A 17,617-nucleotide genomic window follows, 5' to 3' on the forward strand; every position below is an offset into this window, starting at 1 on the left:
TATGCCTGACTGCACTGGGATGTTGTTTCCTCACCTGTGAGTCACTTTGGATCAAAGCATCTGCTAAATGACTAAATGGAAATGACATTAATGTCCATGATGACTGTACAGAAACATTCAACAGAACTGTGTATATGAGCTATCTTTGTAGAAACTGGATGTTTCAGGCTGTTAGTCTCAGTTGTTTCCAGATATTTGCCACATAGCTCGCTGTGAAAGCTGCCTTATACTTAACATGTAGAGATATAAAACTGTGGAGCTGATGGATCTAAAAGTGACATGAAATCCCTTAAAGATGATCGTTATTTCAGTGTCAGGGGAAGAAAATCATATCACTGTCAGCACATAATGAATGTCCTTGTGTAAATGCTTTGAGAAACGTGTTGAGCATCATGCCCTCACTGTGCATGTGTTCTGTTTCTGAGCTGTAATGTGGTACAAAGACTTCACATTAATTTAGGAAGTTTTCCTGCTCCTGTCTCAGTCTCAGTGCACTCTGGATTCATCCTCTGGGAAGCAGAAACATCCACAGGAAACTGATGAACATCTGTCCAACAAAATCAGCGTCCTGATAAGCTGCTGCTAGAAGGACAAAATCCTGACCTGAGATCAGTCCAAGATCTGTCTTTTAAAATGGAATAAAGTGAAATGATGCGGTGAAATCTGCTGAAAGCTGTGAAACAACAAGTGCTGCTGGAAGTGTTTTCATGAAGAGCTCATTAAACTTTTTAAAGGAGGAATGGACTTTATTCCAGCAGCAGCTCAAAGCAGGAGATTCATATTTATCTGGACATTTGAATGAAAACATTCAGTATTAAATTAATGTCTTTAAAATGTCTTGCTTTTATTTATGGTGAATTGAAGTTTCATTTGGATCATTTTCCAGAACAAATATTTCAAATGTTCACAGTTTTTATCTTTGAACCTTCAGAAAACTTCTCTTAATAAGAAGAAAAAGTTGAATAAAAGTTTAAATAAATAAAGACAGCAGAGAGGAAGAAACTCCCTCAGCTCAGTATGTTTGTGACTCTGTCTGAGATGGAGGTGAAATATGTGAACCTGGGCTGTGGTTTACTGCTCTCTCACAGCCGTTCTGTTTATTCACAGCTGAGAAATCATCTTTCTGAGGATGACCATAACCTTTATAAACATCACCACTATCTTTATTAATATCCAGAATCACTGTGAATGTTTCTGCTTCTTTCTTCTGGTACCAGTATATCCAGTTTTCATCACACTGGTCAGTTCCACAGCTGAAGGAGACACTTTGACCAACTCTCCTGGTCAGTGTTAACTGGTCCTGGATCAGTTGTGCTGCCATGGCAACCAGCGCTGTGGAGACTCAGACAGACAGATGAAGGTCAGTGTGACAGTGTTTGTTCCAGGTGGAGTTTGCTGGCTCCTGATTGGCTGGAAACACTCACCTGAACACAGACAGCACAGAGCAGCAGCTGGGAGGAAAAGCATTTTGTGCAGTGGTGTTTCCTCTGGTGAACCTGGGGAGAAGTGGCGCTCTGATGCAGCTGAGGCCAAACAAGGACGAGCTGTGAGATCCGACCAGGGCCACGTGCTTTCTAACAGCTCCTCAGAGCTCCCATCAGCCCCTGCGGCCCACAGATAAGACCGCTGCTGCTGACTGACAGCTCAGCTGAAGCTGCTGTGTGGTTTCATGGTCTTGATTTGAATCTGACAGCAGATGATTAAAATCGGGGTCACATGATGCAGAAAGACTAAAAAACATTCATGTTCCCACAAACACATTCAGCTTGGTGGTGAATTTAGTAACACACACTGTTATCTGTTGTTTAACAGCTGGGATGAAAATGCACAACTACAAATCCACACAGCTCCTCAACTCTGATCCAACTCTTCAATGTGTTTGACTTCATTCAATAATGGAGCTGAATTTCTGCTGACTTTCATTCTTTTCCCACTCTGTCTTCTGACATGATGGATTTAGTTTGTCATGTTGTTCTTCATCATGTTTCCATCATGCAAACAAAGTCCTGTCAGTGTTCAGCTCTCAAACAGTTCACCTTCAGTTCCACTGACACACTGATGCCTGTGAATTCATCTCAAACTGACATTTTTATCAGTGCTGCAGTCTGTCCTTCACTCACATGGGTTGTTCTGGATCACATGGCTGGAACATGAGATTTCCTCTGACCCACAAACACAACTACACTGCTGTCACTGTGCTGCTTATTGGGCTGTGAATGTTGTCAGAACAGCTTTTCAACAACAAGCTGAAGATGTGGCTGTTGTGCTGCTTTTGATTCACAGTCAGTGTAGACAATATGGAAAGTAGAGCTCAGGAGGTGCAGCTGAAGCTTTTGCTTCTCTCATCATTACTTATAGAGATGACACTGAAATGCTTTTGTATTCAGAGCTTTTATTGATTGTTTAAGGGTGACAGCTTCATGACACTTTCTCCAGTCTGACCCTCACTTGGAACACAATCAAACATACTGGGACATGTGGGAAAGGATCACAGTGTTCATACTGTACATATCTGAGAACATCCACAGGAAGACACTTTATCATTTACATGCTGATTCTGTCATTTTAACATCTTTCAAAGTCAGATTTGTACTAGAAATGATGTTATACACTGTATGCTGACACGTAGAAATAATCCCATTCTGCTTGTAAGCAGCTCCGAATAGAAACAACCATAACTACACTGTTATTACTGTATTATGTTGATGCATGAAAACAGCTGAATGATTGTGCTGGAAACAGCCTGAAGATGTGGCTGTTGTGTTACTTTTGCTTCACAGTCAGTGTAGACAACATACAAAGCAGCTTCAAAGATACTTCCAGGTGAGGCGTGCAGAAAGCAGCTGTGAGCACCGTAACATACAATAAATACATTATTACTGACCTGGACACTGATACATTCAGATTCAGTTATCACATATATAGAAAGGATCTGCAGGTCACTGCTTCTGTTTTCATTTACATTTCACACAGCATTCATACAATCCATGTTTCCCACCATTGCCTGGGCTCTATGAACATGTGCTGCATATTATTTACAGTTAAGATCATAAAGCTGAAAAAGAGAGCAGAACAGCACACGTGATGACTGGTGACTGAGAACAGAGCACCATCGCTGCTGACATCACAAGAAGTGATGTCATCACTCATTATGACCTCACAGTTCTGCATGTGTTGCACCCTCAAAATGAACAGCCAAAAACCACGTCCATCTACATTTTTGCAACTTTTTAATCCATCCAAACGGTCCACGGTTCAACACAAGCATACGTTTTTTTTAACATGAGCTCACACCAACCCACTTTACTCGTCCTCTTAAAGAGACAGTACCCCCCCTCCAAAGGATCAGCACAAACACTGTCAATCCTCAACATACGCAGAAATCCAACCCTGAAACAATAACCACCATATGAATTAACTGCAACACATACAAAGCAAACCATCTCCACACTCCAATCATAACACATGGAAATCACTGTTCCAGTGCGCCCCAGTGTGTTACTTTAGTTTGTCCAAAAGTAAAATCTTCTCTGCCTTCTTTAAAGAGATTTAAACCATTTTGAACACATTCTTACCTTTCAACCCTGATGCAACGTCTGACCTGCATCAACATTTTCAATTTTGATGTCATGTTTCTGATTTCTTCAGAAAGTGAGAATTAAAACATGAGTTTCATGTTGATCAGAAAACCCTCTGCTTTCAGAAGCCTTGTTTTAGAGAGTCCCAAAACAGAAAAAAGTAGCCTTGACGTCATTGTTTCGTCATCTTGGTCGTGTATATCTCTTTATGCATTTCAGGCCTGTAAAATGCATGCCTGTAAAGCTTTGTAATCTTCCTTCTCATGACACTGAAAAGACATTCAGGCATTGAGAATATCAAGTGATGAAGAGCTTTTCTTCCAGTAAAATCATCTTAAACTGTGCAGCAGTTCAGGCACATAACCATATTTGTCATTTCAAAGTTCAGGCAGCCAGTCCAGCACCCGCACCCTCTTCTTCTTCAGCCAGGCCTTTGGAATGTGTCAGAATGTGGTTTTCCATGGTCTGCTTGAACAATGCTTGGACGTCCCTGGAAAAGATGTGGCCTTGAAGGCAGCATATGTTGCTGTAAAATCTCAGTGAGCTTTTCTGCATTAATGCTGCCATCACAGAAGTGGAAATGAGCTTTGCCGAGGGCCCTGATCCAACCCCATACCATCACAGAGCCTGGCTGCAGGGACTGGTTGCTGACAGCAGGCTGGATGCTGCTTTTGCTCTTTGCTCCATTTCTTCCAACAAAGATCTGGAATACTGATGGGTCTGACCACAGTACACGTTTCCACCGTGTGATGGTCCATCCCAGATGCCTCCAAGCCCAGAGAAGTGGACGCCGCCTCTGGACGAGGTTAACATCAGGCTTCTTTTCTGAGGCTTCTTTTCTGCACAGTAAAGCTTGTGAATGGAACTCTGTATTGTAGTGCTTGACAAAAGTTTCCACAGTAATCCCTTGTCCATGTGCTTCTATCAGCTGTTGATGAATGACGGTTCTTGATGCAGCGCCGTCTGAGGGGTCAGAGGTCACGGGTGTCCAGCTTAGGCTTGCTCCCTTGTCCTTTACACTGAAACTCCTCCAGATTCCTTGAATGCTTTAATGATATTCTGCTCTGTAGAAGCAGAAATATGCAGATCCCTTCCAGTCTTTCTCTGAGGAACATTGTTTTTAATCACATTTGAGGACAAACTTTAGCTCCTCTGAACATCTTTTGTGCCAAATCATAATAACTATCATCTGATGTCTAATTTTCTTTATTACTAACCCACATCACAACTTTTTAAAAACATTTTTCAGACCTGAAACGCAACTAATAAAGTTGAAAAAAACATTTAATATTTTGAGTTTACACCTGCTGGATTTATTCTGGAAGAAAACGTCCTGCCAAAAAAGATGCTCCAGAATGGAAATATTAGAAGTAGATAGATTTATAGTTCCTCATGTAGGGTAACAGTCATAAGTCTTTTAAGGTTTTATCATTTGTTATCATTCAGTTTTATTTACATACCATCAAATCGCAACAAATGTTATCTCGAGGCATTTCAACTACAGTCCATTTTAAACTAATTGTAATCCAATTCATTGTAATAAGATTCCAATTAAATCACATTCATTAAAATCCAAGTTGGTCTAATCCGTATAATTTCAGTCAGTTTAAAAAGGCTGTCATTAGATTTTGACATGTTAGATTTAATAATTAATCAATTTCTCCGCCCATTTCGTGAGTGTCAGCCCTGTCGGGACGGCTGGATTCTTTACCAGGAAAAGTGCTACCTGTTTTATGATGAACCCCCAAGTTGGAAGACATGGCCACAAAGTCGAACTTATTGCAAAGACAAAGCTGCAGATCTGGTTGTTATTGATAATCTGCAAGAACAGGTGAGCTATAAAGAGCATAAATGGCATTTTCCAAATGTCCATTTTCTTTTAAATTATTATAACTGATGCCTTTACTAAAGTGTGAATGATTCCGATGATCCGCCATGTCATGACTTCCAGGAATTTGTCAGTAAAAACATCCGGTATTACCAGAGCCCTAACCATGGATACTGGATTGGGTTAAAAGAAACTGACAACACCTGGTTCTGGATTGATGGACGCAACGACACTCTTGGGTAAGAAAAAATAAATATTGACCACAACTACGGCCCGGTGCTGAGACAGAAAAAGAAAGGATTTAGTTTTAATGCAAATTCAAAGTATAAACTATTGTTTCACAAGGATTTGATGTCAGCTGTTTGTTTCTTGCAACACTGAACTTGTTTGATTTAATTAAGTGCATTAGCTGTACTATGAATGCTATTAATATTGCTCATGTTTACATTTTAAGTTACTGGGTGGAGCAGGAGATAGGTCAATCAGGTCCATATGCACTGGTTATCCCTAAAAGGAACGCAACACAGAGCTGGGACACATCTGATCATAAATTTCAACTCAAATTCATCTGTGAGATGGAAGCTTTGATCAGGTCAAATTAGTGAACACTGTGTCCGACTTTGTCCTCTTTGTGTCGCATGCATAGCTGCAGACTTGCTTCATCACTTTTGAATAAGAAAATCCAAACATATGTTGATGTATCTGCTAATGCACTTTAGACAGTTTGTGTCCTAATTTGTAAGAATGAATTTTATCACTTTAATGTGTCTTTTTAAAGACTGAATAATATTGTTCTGAATAATGGGACAATAATGAGGAACTTACTTCGACTTCTTCTGATTATAGATTGTATGGTAATTCATTCACATATGGGGGGTGGGTGTAAAAATGGAACTGATGTAAACTGTAACTGAGGCGGGATGTTTTTAAGTCAGTTAATGAAAATAGTTGTGATGTATTTGCCATTTTTTTCAGGGAAATATCCTCGATTGGAAGATAATCGTCATGAAAACGCTTGCAAACTTGTAAAGGCATTGATAAACTGTTTGTATTGATTAGCAGAGCGCTTTGGATTGTACGATTAAAATTGTGAATTCATTTGATAAACTTGATTGACATTTTATTTTATATTTTTTTGCACCAGCCTTCAGACGTTTAAATGTCGAGTTACATCTGCAGAGGAAGAGATTTGCCTGACTTTTTAGAAGATGCAAGATAAATAATGGCTCTGCGCTGTACACCAGGTCATGTTGTGATCTGTCTTTGAAGTGAAATGCCTTCTTAACTTCATGAGTTGCTTCAGCTCATGTGGGTAAATGGACTTGTATAGTGCTTTTCTTGTCTAACTGACCACTCAAAGTGCTTCTAACACTACATGCACTCATGCTCATACAGCACATCTTAAGTCTACACATAACTACATGCATTCCAACACTGGGTTAGTCCATTCATACACTGATGGATACATTGGGGGTTCAGTGTCTGGAAGCTGGAGTTGAACCACTGACCTCCTGATTGCTGATTCCACCTGAGCTACAGCCACGCCAGGTGATAAACAATCTCTGTGTTAAAGCCGGGGGAATAATCATACTAAGCATCCTCTGAAGACATCATGCTCTGCTACACCCAGTTGCTTTGGTTTCCTCTGGTTCTTCCTGTAATTGCATTGCATTCATGTGAAAAAGAAAACGCGTCCTCTTTCATTTTAAAAAATCTGGACGTTCTTGCTTCACGAACTGTGCAGCAGAACATCAGGACTTTTCTAGGATGTTTGTTAGATACAGATGGTGGGTGTGGTGCATCCACAAATCATCCACTGCAACAGTCGTTGCTCAGGAGAAGCGTGGGGAAACAAAAATGAATGAAGTAAACGTGTACTGAATGAAGTGTACTAAACTAATAGTGATCAGTCTACCTGACGGTGCATTCATAGAAGTGTAAGATGATAGTAACCATGACATATTCAGAGGTAGTATCTGTCAGAAACGTTGTCTTGTCTATTGGTGAGTCCGCTCTGATTGGCTGTTCAGAACAGCGAATATGTCTATGAGGAAGTGTTTTCATTGTCTTTGAGAAACCTCGTCATACACAACGAAGAAGATCATAACCCTTGCTGTCTTTAACGTATGTTTTAAGAGTAGCAGAAGTGGAGCAAAGAACACATTAGGTGCATTCCCACTGCAGGAACCTTTTGCAGTTCCTATAACCTTTTCAGAAATATGGCCGTTTTTTCGTGCATTCGGACATACAGGAACCAGGGACCACAGCACTCAGTTCCTAGAACCATTTTAGCTCCTTCTCCGAGGTCTTTTCTGGGTTCCACAGGAACATGATGTAGGTGTTTGATGGCTGGTAGCTCCGCCCCTTGTCTGAAATGTTTACTCATGCAACACGGACACAACCGGCACCTGTTTAATAAGTTAAACTTATTAACGTCGTCTCCTTTGTCCGCGGCGCTCTGCTCTCCTTCTTGTCTTCATGAAAAGAAGAAGTATCGCCTGCTGCTCGATTCTTCATCTCCTGACTCTCGCTGTGCGCTCTTCCAGCCTCCATCTTAGACGCCTGATGTGATCGTCCATGATTAATATCACCGTCATGCAGACCATGAACACGGTGGCCTCCTCGCTCTCCATGTTAGCTTCTTGGTGGTGTTGTTTTGTTTTGTTCTCTCCTTACTTTTTGCGAGTTTTGTTGTTGAGTGGTGCTAAAGTTACATGTCTGTTGCGTCACATCAATCCCGAAGTGTAGGATAATGCAATGATAGTAACTATGACATATTCAGAGGTAGCATCGCCTGAACAGGAACTGGAACCCTGGACCCTCAGATTAAAAGTCTGATGCTCTACCGACTGAGCTACCCAGGCTCTGAATGTGACAGATCACAGTTTAAATGACAGTTTTTATAAAAACACACAACCCGACTGGTTTATTGGCTGATACGATTGTTAAAGCTTAAACCTAACAGTGTGTAGTTTGGCCTTCAGTTTCTAATTTAAGCATCTTTGGGACCTTAGACACCAAACAGTCGTCCATCAGACACGTTTGGAGCTCCAATGAACGTCTCTCGCTCTTGTATTTTTGGTGCTTGATCCCAGTTACCATTGTTGGACTTCAGCAGACTCCAGTACGATTCAACTGTCAGAAACGTTGTCTTGGCTTTTTGGTGAAGAGTCCTCTCACATTGGCTGTTCAGAACGGTGAATATGTCTACGAGGAAGTGTTTTCATTGTCTTTGAGAAACCTTGTCATACACAACGAAGAAGATCATAACCCTTGCTGTCTTTAACGTATGTTTTAAGAGTAGCAGAAGTGGAGCAAAGAAGCATTCCCACTGTAGGAACCTTTTGCAGTTCCTGGAACCTGTTCAGGAATAGGGCTGTTTTTTCGTGCATTCGGACATAGAGGAACTATGGACCACGGCCCTCAGTTCCTAGAACCATTTTAGCTCCTTCTCCGAGGTCTTTTCTGGGTTCAACAGGAACACATATGACGTAGGTGTTTGGTGGCTGGTAGCTCCGCCCCTTGTCTGAAATATTTACTCATACAACACGGACACAACCGGCGCCTGTTTAATAAGTTAAACTTAGACGTTGTCTCCTTTGCCTGCGGCGCTCTTCTCTCCTTCATGAAATGAAGAAGTATCGCCCGCTGCTGGATTCTTCATCTCCTGACTCTCGCTGTGTGCTCTTCCAGCCTCCATCTTAGACGCCTGATGTGATCATCCATGATTAATATCACTGTCATGCAGACCATAAACACGGTGGCCTCCTCGCGGGTTTTGTTTTGTTGTTGAGTGTGGCGCTAAAGTAACACATCTGTCGCTGACGGCTGCGTCACATCAGTCCCGATCAAGGTTCCCCACTCATGTGCGAATCGAAAATCGAAATCGAAAATTCCCCACTGGGGAAGGGCAGTTCTTATAGTTAAATTGGAGGTGTACAGTTCTTAGAACTCTCTGTCCAAATGCACCTATTGGCTTTAAAGTGACCAGTGTAGAGTTGTTCTCTGCATTCATAGAAGTATAAGATAAAGCAATGATAGTAACCATGACATATTCCAGGGTAGTATCGCCTGAACAGGGACTGGAACCCTGGACCCTCAGATTAAAAGTCTGATGCTCTACCGACTCCGCTAAAGCTGGGGAACAATAGTCTGTATGAGGGGGGGAAGAAGGGGGAAAAGGGGGAAGAAGGGGGAAGGGGAAAAGTGAACAAAAAGAGGAATTTTTGAGAATATGAGGGAAAAAAATGGAATGGACTTGTAGTTATTTGTGTCTCTGCTGTCCATTTCAAGTAAAAGCACACATTCTGGTGTATTCATTTGAGAAATCTACACGAACATGACACTTTGCTGTGGAATAGTATAGGAGGCTCTAAATCCAAAGGTCACCGGTTCGATTCCACCATTGGAAGATGACACAAACGTTTAGCAAGTGTTATCAAATGTACTTTTATGGTCATTTTTAAATTTCTGAATTAAGTGCTGCAACAATGTAATCTTCTTCTCTGAATGAGTTTGCATGTTTGCAGAAAAAACTGAAGACACTCACTGAAATGTAACAAATTTATTACTAATTTCACACACACAAACACTCAGAAACATGTGTGAAATTAAACCTGAAGTAATAAAAACAGGAATAAATTAAACAATTAAAAATAGAAAAAAATAAATGGGACAGTATATCTTCCCATAATACTACCATTTTCTTTTATGCACGGCAGGTGACACTGACAGCATTTGTTTTTTTCCACCGTGCGGGCGTAAGCTCTCCGGGTTAGTGGAGGTGAGGGCAGGGAATCAGATGGCACAATCTGTTTGTTTCCATTTGGGATGACAAACACAACTGGCTCAATGAATGGACTGGGGTTTAAAAGTACAGGAGATGGAGATGGAGGAAGAGACAGAGGAGAAACGATCTGCAGAAACTTCTTGGGACTGCAGCCAGGTGGTGATACTTTTCTTTTGGTGGGGCTTGTGATGCGGTTGGATAATTCAGACGTCTGAGGGAATAAAGGCACAGTTCACAATATAGGATAACCATAGATGATAGTGAATTAATCTATCTATCATTATGGGTATAGCAGTCAATAAAACCAGATCATTTCAACATGAAATGAATGAAATGCATGAAAGTGCCACTATAGTTACTGCTACATGAAAACAATAACAATGTACATTTTTTAAAATCAAAGTCAACCTATGTATCATTCTCTTTACATTACCTTAGATGAATGCTTATCAGCCAAACTTAAGTTTGGCTTCAGCATGGCACCATGACAGCCACCAAACCGTGGCTTTGTAAACTGACAAAAAGAAAAACATAACCTTAACTGGGGCTTTGTACATTTTATACAGTTGAGTATATTAATAATATTAATATAGATATCAGCATAAGTAAATCCTCATTACTTACTGATACCAAAGTCACAATGGGTCTTCTCGGTTCATCACCAGCTAAGGAGACGTCCTTTGGTGGTGGTGAATCTGCAGGTGAGGGCCCTGGCTGCTCTGCCACCAGCACGTCATAAATGTATGAGAGCCTTCTGATACCTTCTTTGCATGCAAACCGCAGTTACAGCTCTGTGCACCTCCAAACAGTGACATTTGTCCCCTCATCTGCATTGGGCATTTCTCAATCTGTATTAATGTTTGACAGCAAATAAGAAGGTGTTCCCTTTAAATATGTCACAGCTTTACATTTAATATGATACACATATCACTCTGTGCAGGTTTACCTTTCAGATACAGATCATGCCACTTTTTCTGCCGAGGTGCTGGTCTGTTTCCTGCCTCAGAGGGCCAAACACCCGAGGCAGCAAATTTTCGCAGGCGGGATATCCACTCCTCCTCTCCCATGGCCCTGTGTTGTTTTTTTTTTGTTTGGAAGCCATCTGCCATTAACAGAGAAAGAATATCTATACCAAACAGCTAATATTTGTACATCACAGAAATATGACCAATGTGCACTATTTTTAACTTATTAAAATATATATATTCATGCACACACATAAGTTCTTACTTGCATACAATCACACAAACACACAGCTAATTATTAACTAATAGCAGTAGCCTACATATTACACATATATTACAACAGAAGTGAATACTACATAGATTTCATTCATACCCTAGCTTGTTATCAGCTAATACTAGTAGCAGCAATGCATATTTAAGAATTTTGTGACAACAGAAGTTAATATGTCGTACTGATTAGCAGTACAATATAGAGCAGTACAATAGCATTAGCATGTTTGACAAAAAAATCGCCACGTAGAAAAAACGATATATTTACCTTCTGTAGTTAAAGTCACCTGAAGTCCTGCTGGGCTGAATTATGGAGAAGTGCCATCGTGATTGGCTATCAGCACATATGGAAATGGGGCAACGTGATTGGCTGTTGGGCTGAATTATGGAGAAGTGCCATCGTGATTGGCTATTACCAAAAATGGAAACGGGGCAACGTGATTGGCTGTTGGGCTGAATTATGGAGAAGTGCCATCGTGATTGGCTATCACCAAAAATGGAAATGGGGCAACGTGATTCCAAGCTCTGAATGTGACAGATCACAGTTTAAGTGACACTTTTTATAAAAACACACAACCCAACTGGTTTACTGGCTGATACAAATGTTAAAGCTTAAACCTAACAGTGTGTAGTTTGGCCTTCAGTTTCTAATTCAAGCATCTTTGGGACCTGAGACACCAAACAGTCGTCCATCAGACACGTTTGGAGCTCCAATGAGCGTCTCTCGCTCTTGTATTTTTGGTGCTTGATCCCAGTTACCATTGTTGGACTCCAGCGGACTTCAGTACGATTCAACTGTCAGAAATGTTGTCTTGGCTTTTTGGTGAAGAGTCCTCTCACATTGGCTAGAGTTGTCGTATTGTAGGCAGTAAGTACCGAGGATTCTGGGAGGAGTAATAAAACGGGGGCGGCAGGTTCTGAAAGTTAAACTCTGTATCCAGTCTCCATTAATGTTTTTATTTTAAAGTGTTAAGTTGAATTAACCCAGCAAGCTCGCTTACATTGGTGGCAGAGCTGATGTTTTTATATGTTTAGACTTTTGCCGGTCCATGGAAGTTAGCTTGCTGTGTGAGTTAGCGCGAGGCTAAGTTAGCATCACGCGGCGTGGAGACATGACCCTGTCAAGTTCAGTTGGTCTCTGTTTGGTGGATCTACCCGCTCCATTTGCTGGTGACGGAAGCCAGAGTTTCCTTGGCTGGAGGGACGGGAGATGGCGGCGACTACTACGGTGAGCTCGCGAGGATTCATCCAACCTGTTTGAGCAAGTCTGCGTTTTTGCTGGTCGTGGAGGCATTTCCCGACTATGGAGATGTGGCACAAAGAGAGGAGAAGTTTCGACGCTTCTTCGCTGGCCTGGGTCCTGCTCTGAAAGCTAAGTTCCTTGAACATTGTGCCACTAATCCGGCGGCCGAGGCAGTTGCGCCTGTGGTGGAAGGAGGTGCCAAGCCAGGTCCCAGATGACTTCTGGTGCTATTCATCAGATTCAGGAGGAGGTGTCGTCAAGGAGATTTCCAGGGGCAGGAGTCCCAGCCCAGGGTGAAGAATGGAGTCACAGTTTCAAAAGTTAAACTCTTACCTACTCAATTACTTCAGTACTTGTAAACCCAAACAAAATGTTCTTGTGAAGAATAGATTGCCTGCTGTGGAATTAAGCTTCCATCTACTGGATATTTGCTGAATCTGCAACTGTAGGCCAAGCCGGTCAGTTTCAGGGCAAAGCTCCTGCAACACCAGCTCAACATCAGTCAATGCCATCGGTTCATGTTATCCTTTTTGCTGATTCCTCGATTGCAGATAACAAGCTGAGTATTGGCTGATACCGATGTTAGGACGATATATCTGTGCATCCCTCCATGAATCCATGAAGCTGAAAATGTGTTTCTGAATGAAAGAGGCAGGTATGTGCAGAGTGAACTTTCTGCTCAACAGTGAGTGTTTCTCAGACAGAAAGACACTTTCTATAAAGATACAGAGGAATGAACTGACCAGAGTGCAGGATGCAGAGGTTCTTCAGTGAATGTGGTGTTGAAGGTGTGGAGGTGGATCAGTGTGTCAGAGGAGACTCTGTAGAAGGACAGAGTGCCAGCAGGACGGTCCACATACACTGCTGCTCTGTTAGAGACAGAGGAGGAGGAGGAGGATTTCTTTCTGTTGTGACGGATCGTGATGTGATGGAACTGTTTGTCTTTGCAGCAGCATCAAACATTTTCAGACTTAGTTTTTCAGGCGAGTGCTCCACCAAGACCAGATTAGGCTGGACACACATTTCTAAAGCCATCACTGAACTTATGAGCATCAGTTTCCTCATTGTAGAGTCATAACATCCAGCAGCTAGAAGTTCTAATTCAGAGCAGAAACATCTTCTCTTCCTGCTTGGAATGTTTCTCTGAATCATGTCTCTTGTTCTTCCAGGATAGAACGCTGATGGACAGATGTTTCCATTCCAGTCCTTGACCCATTCCATACTCTGTTTCTCAGCCTGGAGAGAGAAGGGCTTTTGACCCCTGATGATGAGTCATCTCTTTGCTCTCCACTGGGCTTTTCTGCCTCAGCTGCAGAGGCAACTTGCCTTCTTCATGGATGCTTGGAACCATCACGGCCTGAGAGCAGCAGGCAGCCAGTCTCCCCACCAGCTTTGGACATCATTCAGACACCTTCAGGATCCTGATCAGGTGTGTTAAAACAGCTGAGTGCATCATATCAGGAGCCATTATTTAAATGATACATTTAAAAGGCCTAAAATGATTTGGCGAGATTACAGAACTTAATATTTATACTGAGGAGAACTGATTTCATAGCTTCAGTTTAAAACTGCAACTGAAAATGTTTCAGTGAAACATCTGAAGATGCCAAAGCTTTTGTTTAAGTCTCCAGAAAACCTACAAACTATTGAATAAGCTTAAAGCTGTGATGGTGTTTTATTTGTGTTCAGGTGGAGGCAGACTGTGGGACTGACTGGGATGGACCACACGGCTCTGATGACCTCGGAGGTGAAACGGACCGAGTTGAAGGAGCCCAAGTGCAGCTTGAAGGACACCTGAGCGAGAACATGGCCAGGTCACCTGACCCCGATGTTCCCTTCATGGATGCACTCCACATCTATGCAGCCGCACCACAGCAGCTGATGCAGCCACAGCAGAACTGGACGAGTTCACCAACGTTCACACACTGCTGGATGGAAAAGTGCACCAAACACTTCATGTTCAATCGTCTTTATTAACCAAACTTTAACATTTGTAAATAAAACTTCAGACTGAAATGTTTGTTCTCAGTTCTCCTGAACTGTTACCAACCTCACACACTTCCAGTTAATGAGGTAAAGCCTTAACATGGCTCACTGCTCCACAGCCTTCAATGAGCAGCATGAAACAGAGGAACAGACTAACTGCTACAACTTTGAAATGTTCACCTTAAAGACGCTCAGTTTCTCACATTATTCACATCAGATCATTCCAAAGCCAAAGTCTGTACTTCTAACAGACGCTTGGAGCTTTTCTCTGAATGTCTGCTAGCTTTGGCTCTTCAGAGGCAGTTTCAGCAGGTCCTGCAGGCTGAGGCTACAGGCGTGGTCATTTCAGGAGGAACTCCTGCATACAGGTGCTGGGGAGGTATACTCCAACCTGTCCACAGCTTCAGGAGTTGGTGCAGTTCCTGAGAGGAGCCCACAGAGACACAGTCAGAAGTATTTAAAGCTGCCAATAAGATGCTGAACAGCAGAACTTTCTCAAGTTTACCCAAAGATCAAAGAATCTCTGCTTCACCTGTAAAAAGAAACTGGTCTTTCTGCGGTAAAATAAAACAATGTTTCCATCATGTTACCGGGTAGATTTTCCACCACCAGGTTTCAGAAATATGGAGTCAGTGTGAAGAATCAGCAGCAGCTTTAGGAGATGTACATTTTTCAGGTCTGTTTCTCTGAGAGAACATTTACAATCTGAGCATTTTCAGTGTGGTCTCTCAGAAAGCCTGAGCTGCACGTCTCCTCCAGGCTGCTGTGCTCATCCTCACTATCTGGCATCGGCCTCATGATCCTTTTCAGGATGGTCTGAGAAGTAAAAACAGCCTCAGAGGCTGTAAACTGAAAGGGTTTATTAACAGAACAGAGCAGCACTTTTATAAAAGCACAGGCAGAAAAAGCAGGGGGAGAGAGGAGGAAACAAGCAGCAAAGTGCTGCTTTAAGTTAAATTAAGCTGTCGATAAAGCAGCATTCAAAAGCTACAGCACAAAAATGTCTGTGACAGTCTGTAGGAAACACGTGTCGCTGCATTATCTGACAGAGCAGCAAACAAGTTACTGACTGGAGAAACAATCCACAGCTGTGACAGAGAGCAGCAACAGAAGCTCTACAGGGGTTGTAGGCTGTACTTCTATCACATCGGATGTACTGTAGATTTCTTGGGACGATCCATCTGAGTTCGTCAGCTGAGGCGAGTTGGACCCACGAGGGATGTTCCTGACCAACAATTTGCTCGTCGATTAGTCTAAAACTTAAATATAGACAAAATAAAAATATGTCTCAAGATTTAGTCGAGGCCTCAGGACACAGATGCAGGGTCGAGTTCAAAGTCAAGACTTTATTCATATAAACAACAGGTTGATGATCTGCTCACAGAGCAAAGAAAGGGGCTGTGAAACTCCTGAGCACTCTCCTCAATAACTATGGAGGAGGAGAGTGCAGCTGTGAAAATGATCAAACCAAAAGCCTCTCCACTCCAGGAGGAAAACAAAGAGCTATTAAAGATAAGAAACTCGCAGCTCTCCTAACGAGGCGGACTTAAACAAAAGAAGCTCTCTCAAAAACAGAGGCACTATGAAACCTTAACAGTTATCTATCAGCACACCTATAACGGCGGCGCAAAGATCCTCCAAGAGCAAAACACAAAATCACTCCACTAACGGAGGGCTATGAAACTAAAACAATTAACCAACGCAAAAGCTCCGCTAACGGAGATGATTAAAAGATTACAACAAAGATCACTCCAAAAAAAACAGAGGAACAAAACCAGGCTGTGAAACTGAGCGTAATAAAACTAAAGCTACGGATAAAGAATAAATTACAACAAAGGATACGCTCGACTGCAGGCTGAAGGAAGCTGTGGCTGTGGAACAAAGAGGCGAGGGTGAGGCTCATGGTGGAAACAACACACTGGCACAAGACAAGGGAGACACAGACTATTAGAGCACAAGAGGAGCCAAGGAGAACAGCTGGAAACACTTTGGAATCAGGGAAGACAATCAGACGCAGACTCAGGAGGAAGGGCAAGGTACCTGAAAGGAGAGGGACGTTAGTGATTTCAAAATAAAACAGGAAATGACGAGACAAGACAAGAATCAAAACTTAACTCGTGACAGATTTCTTTTAAAAAAAATCAGAGGTTTAAAAATACTTTTGACAGTAAAATTGCACATTGGAAAACAACTTAGACCCCAAAAAGTGACCAAAGTCCGACTGTGTTTTAAGTACTTGAGGGAACTGAAAAAATGACATTAACATTAACTATCATGGCACAAGAAGCTCTGACAATGAACACATTTTCTTAAAGTCCATGTTTGTGAAATGTTGGGATAATCTGTGTTTATATTTGAGTCACCTTCAAATGAAGAGAAGTTACAACATGAACAAGGGAACCCAGAGAAGGATGCAAGATTTAGATAGCAAGCATTTCCCAGCCGGTCGGCTATTGTCATGCTTCCTGAGCGATTTACACAAGTCAAACAAATTCCCAACATCTGACACTGAAACACATGTTTGGTCCTGCAGTAAACCTGGAGATTCAGAGGGGTTTCCCCTTTTTTATCCTTTCAAAATAAAGAATGAGCAGATTTCTCACTCATTTTGGTCACAGGCCCATTATACGTGACTTACAGTTTATCATAGAGGGAGAAGGACAAGGAGAGGAGCCGTTCATCCCTGCACTCTGTGGGGCTACAGACCGGTGCGCAGCCGCAGCTTCTCTGCAGACTCAGACTGAGTCAAATGAACACGGAGCAAACGACTCCCTGCTCCATGGAAATTTAACTATGGCTGCAGCCCTGACGTTTAATGTACTCATAAACAACTGTTGCTTTCATTCGCGTGACATATTTTTCCTTCACCCACACTGTATTCAAAGTAAAAAAAAACAAAAAACTTCACCATTTCTTTCAAGGAAAGACAGCGCCAGTGCATTATGAAGCTCATTTATC

General features: G+C 42.0%; 1 protein-coding gene and 1 non-coding gene across 2 annotated transcripts in view; both read right to left on the reverse strand.

The window, feature by feature from the left end:
• The window catches only part of LOC140291438 (uncharacterized), an 873,052-nt gene that overhangs the window by 49,207 nt on the left and 806,228 nt on the right, over positions 1–17,617 (reverse strand). The gene's annotated exons all lie outside the window — the stretch shown is intronic.
• trnak-uuu (transfer RNA lysine (anticodon UUU)) lies at positions 8,198–8,270 on the reverse strand. Its single transcript has one exon. It is a non-coding gene; the product is annotated as a tRNA-Lys (tRNA).

This window comes from Leuresthes tenuis, unplaced genomic scaffold (assembly GCF_036924035.1).
Source record: "Leuresthes tenuis unplaced genomic scaffold, fLeuTen1.0.hap1 SCAF_1, whole genome shotgun sequence".
NCBI lineage: Eukaryota > Metazoa > Chordata > Actinopteri > Atheriniformes > Atherinopsidae > Leuresthes > Leuresthes tenuis.